This window comes from Procambarus clarkii, chromosome 57 (assembly GCF_040958095.1).
Source record: "Procambarus clarkii isolate CNS0578487 chromosome 57, FALCON_Pclarkii_2.0, whole genome shotgun sequence".
Taxonomy (NCBI): Eukaryota; Metazoa; Arthropoda; class Malacostraca; order Decapoda; family Cambaridae; genus Procambarus; species Procambarus clarkii.
Window position 1 is genome coordinate 24,915,051 of NC_091206.1, and position 5,000 is coordinate 24,920,050.

The 5,000-nt window shown below is 43.1% G+C and overlaps 1 non-coding gene across 1 annotated transcript; it reads left to right on the forward strand.

The window, feature by feature from the left end:
• The first annotated feature begins 4,229 nt into the window (after positions 1–4,229).
• LOC138353460 (5S ribosomal RNA) lies at positions 4,230–4,348 on the forward strand. The gene has a single exon (XR_011223161.1). It is a non-coding gene; the product is annotated as a 5S ribosomal RNA (ribosomal RNA).
• The last annotated feature ends 652 nt before the right edge of the window (positions 4,349–5,000 follow it).

The window sequence follows — 5,000 nt, forward strand, 5'->3', positions numbered from 1 at the left end:
ATGGTGAACAACTGTGGTTTGTGATGGCCGGATTAATTAATGGATTAAAAAGTCCATAGAGCTGGCAAGCAGGGGATGGAAGAACGGGGCGAGGTTGCAGAAATCTTGAGCAAGGATCTGGAGATGAGGTGAAGAGGGGAGATGAAAGATCGGTGGCCCAACCACCGTGGATTTGAGCTTGATCAGATGAAAGTAGAATTGAGTGGGGTGTCATTTGCAATACACACAGAGGCCGGGAACGCAAGCAGCTGGCAGTGGAGGTTTGATGTCAGATGATGTTAAGTCAGTTCGTTAGGAGTCTTCTTTCTTGTTGATTTCACCAAACTTTGATCGTTGTTCTTTTTTTTGGGCTTGTCGGTCTTGGTGGTCACGGTTCGTGTTGATGCTTGAAGGTGATCTTTCCTTGGGGGTGATGGTGTACCGACAGATACGTCCTCATCCGATTCATCAGATGAGTGAGGAGCAGGGGTGTTGACACGCTGGGGTAGATTTCTTGAAGGTTGGGTTCTTGAGGGTTGATGTCTTGAAGGTAGAGTTCTCGGAGGGTGTGTAACAGCGGTAGGTACTGCAGCAGAAGGTGCTGCATAGTCGGTACCCTCTATAGGGTCACACCAAGGGTCGATAGCAGCGAAATTCGCCACTGAGACGGGTGAAGGGACAGCAGCAGCTGGAGAAGCGTGTGGAGCAGGAGCTGACAGTATGTCAGAAAGCGTGGCTGCGTTCACAGTGATGTCATGGTTGGTAACGGGAACTGATGCAGAAGTGGGGGTCACATGAGGCAGAGTCTTGTGAGCTGTAGGTACCCGAACAGGATCTGAGGGCTGCATTGCAGTGGCGGAATCGTCGTCGTCGGATGTAGAGTCAGCATCCTCCTCTACAGGGTCAGTTGTTGGAGATGAACGCGGAGCGTTGAAAACTTCCTCAGGAACAATGAAGGTAGGGAGACCGTTCGCCTTGTACAGAATTTTCAGGAGCCTCACGAATTCTCGGGGGTTATTGCCAGCAGTAATTCTGGCTGTTGATATCAGAGCTTTTACTGTGCTCTGCCCAATTAGCTTTGTCTTTGGTTGGGCCGGTGGCGATGGCGCCGAAAAATTTTTGCTTATATACGCCGTCTCGAGGCGCTTGCTCGAGCGCCATTGGCTGCTCGACTCGCCTACGTCACCCCGTTGCCCCTCCCCTCCTTCCTCTGGCTGCAGCCAACAGGCAGCTCACCTCAAACACTATTATCGCTGATTTTGCTCTATTTTTTGGATTTGTGCAAAAGTCATTTCACAGAGACGTGAAACAGACGAGTAGGCAACTGCAGTTTTGAAAGCGTTGTGAGAAAGCCGTGTTTCTGCTCGAGTACAAGCATAAAGTAAGGACAGGCAGGAGTTAGGAGTTGCCATGCTACAAGTACGTCCGCTTGACGGGATATAGTCTGGGGAAATCGTGCCGAAATTTTATTATTCACACAACTTCAACACCATGACTGGACGCGGCAAGGGAGGCAAGGGACTCGGAAAGGGTGGCGCCAAGCGTCATCGTAAGGTGCTACGTGACAACATCCAGGGCATCACCAAGCCCGCTATTCGTCGCTTAGCTCGTCGTGGCGGCGTGAAGCGTATTTCGGGTCTCATCTACGAAGAGACCCGTGGCGTCCTGAAGGTGTTCCTCGAGAACGTCATCCGTGATGCTGTAACCTACACGGAACACGCCAAGAGGAAGACCGTCACTGCCATGGACGTGGTGTACGCTCTGAAGCGCCAGGGTCGTACCCTCTACGGATTCGGCGGATAAGAGCTTGGCTAATCCATCGATTCCACCCACCACCACCTCAAAACGGGACCTAATTAGGTCCCTATACTTTTTTACTGAAGGGCTTAATAGACGATAACATAAATTGTTTTGATATCAGCTAGCACATTGGGTCTTATGAAATCTATTTTTTATCCTCGCATGCTTAAAGGGACTCTGATTGGGGAGGGAGGGGTGGGGGGGGGGGGAAGGTTTGTTCCGTTATATACTAGCAGAGCAGGATCATTGGTGGTGGGGGGGGGGGGTGAGGGAGAGAGAGAGAGAGAGAGAGATCTTTCCCAACTCTTCCTTTTTACATGAGTGAGCTACCCGTTTTATTCATTTTATCCTTCTCAGAGCTGTTTTGATAGTATCCAAATGATGGTAAATGAAAAGGGAGGACACGAATATCTACCCAGAATTCAGGACTGGCAATCGATATGCATGTTTGAGTGCGAATCTTTTTCTCTCTCAACTTAGGTATACGTTTATGTCGTACCTAAAAGCGAGAACCACACTATTGGGACAAGTATGCAAGGCCCAATTTTCCTAACAAGCACAGTTAATTTTGTTATTTTCGAACATTTCTTTCCAAATTGGTTTATCCAATTAACAGTATTATATTAAGATCATGAATTGCTGGGTTAGGTTAGGTTAGGTTAGCTTAGCTTAGGTTAGGTTAGGTTAGCTTAGCTTGGGTTAGCATAGGTTAGGTTAGGTTTGATTACATTTCTATGTTAGATTTAACTCAAATTCAAAACAATTGCAGTCATTCGGCTTGTTAGTCAACTTGCCTCTAATAGGGGCAATTTGTCTAACAAGACTATTTAGTTTTGTGTGCATATATATATATATATATATATATATATATATATATATATATATATATATATATATATATATATATATATATATATATATATATTATAGCTTCAAGACTCCGAACCAATATAGAAGCATCAAGAGGAAGTGCTTGTGTTATGGGCCAATAGGCCTTCTGCAGTTACTTCCATTCTTATGTTTTTATTCCCATTGGTTCGTGTTTTATCTTGTGTAAATGTCAATCACCTCACCCAAAACTTTGGTACCATATCACCTCACCCATGTATGTGTGTATATATATATATATATATATATATATATATATATATATATATATATATATATATATATATATATATATATATATATATATATATATATATATATAATATACAGAGTAAATCTACCCCAAAAGTAATGATTTATTTGTCTACAAAACTAAACTCTTTTTGGAATCATATGAGGCCCCTCCACTGAGGGGGGAGGCCTGGATGTTTATTGTCATGTGTATTCATGCTGCTTGCATGTCGTCGTTTATTTTGCCTTTGTTGTTTTCTTGACAGCTTTCTTTGCCTTGGGTGGTTTGGGAGATTTTGAAGCTCTCTTTATTTTGGGCTTTTTGTTCCCAACAACAAGCTGCTGCTGCTGCTTCTTTTTCAAGGCTGTAGGTGGTTTGTTGCTTGTGGCGGCTTTCTTGGGAGTTACCACGGCCTTCTTTGCTGCTGTAGATGGTTTCTTGGTTGTGGTGGCTTTCTTGGGAGTTAGAACGGCCCTCTTCTCTGCTACGGCCAGCTTGAATGATCCACTAGCTCCACTTCCCTTGGTCTGAACAAGAATGCCGTCAGCCACTGCTTTCTTGAGAAATCTTCGGATGTAAATGGCGATCTTGGCAGCCTCGACTTTGTTGTTGGCAACAACGTACTTCTTGATTGCTTGTAGAGACGAGCCCTTACGGTCTTTGAGTGCTGCGACCGCGGCTAGAACCATTTGACTAGTTTTCGGGTGAGCAACCTGGACGCGAGGTTTCCTGGTGGTGGCCACCACAGCAGCAGCAGCCGCAGCCTTCTTGGTAGGCTTTGCTTCTACCATGATGATGATGAGATAACCAAGGTGATGAGAGACGCTCAGACAGTCACGGGGGAATGATGCTGCCGCCGCTTGAGCCGAACCTATTTATGTGCCGGCACGGTACAGAAGCTGCAACCTGGCAACTCGTCCACCAATCACGACGGTTGGTTTTACGGCTCCGAAACCTGGATCCCATATCTTCTCTAAAATAGAAGCATTTGTTCATGTTCTTTGTAAAAGTATCATAAAGCAGGACAGATGAGACAAATATCATAAAAACTGAAGAGCAGATGAGCACACACATGTATGTATTACAAAAGAAAATCCACAAATTCATTAGAAATTGGCAGGGTAGGCTGAGGAAGTAGGTAGATGTAAAATGTCTGTAAATGGCGAAAGAACATAAACCCAAGACTGAATAAACGATGTTAAATATCCATGCCAAGGAGACAAAAATATGTTAGGATACAATTACCATTAAGACACCACAAGAAGGTCCGTATCCTGCCGTGATGACTAAAAAGAGTTGGTTATTAGCCACAATGTGTAGGCAGTCTCATGCCAACGGCCATACCACGTTGAGAACACCGCTTCTCGTCCGATCAGCGAAGTTAAGCAACGTTGGGTTTGGTTAGTACTTGGATGGGTGACCGCCTGGGAACACCAAATGCTGTTGGCAATAATGTTTTTTGTTTTGTTTTGTTTTGTTTCGTTTGTTTTTGTTTGAATGGCTGGCTCCACGGGAAATTCACGGAGTTGTGTGGAATAAGGCCTGGTAAAATGAATTAATATGTATGTCATGTTTAAAACAAACTCGCTTAATATAGTGTGTGAGGCTTTATACAAAAACAAACAACCAAAACAAAACATGTTGTATATATATATATATATATATATATATATATATATATATATATATATATATATATATATATATATATATATATATATATATATATATATATATATATATATATATATTATATATATATAGCTTAATCCGGGTTTGAACTCGCAACTCCAAGAATACGCATCACTTATATACACTTTACCACTGGACCACTGCAGGACACTTGATGCTGAGGTATCAATTTAATGACGTAAATGCCATTTCCACAAATAAATGATAATTTAAAAGTATTTGTATGTACAAATCTTTTCTGTTTAAAAGGCTACAATATCAGTTACTGATATAATTTGTGTTAATGTTTCTATACCCACAGGAAGGCATGTTTTTGCTTATATGTAAGGGGTACGGAGAAGGAATCCACAGACCATCATTCCCCTTCCCCCCCCCCCTCCCACCTACTACCACCACCACCACCACCACC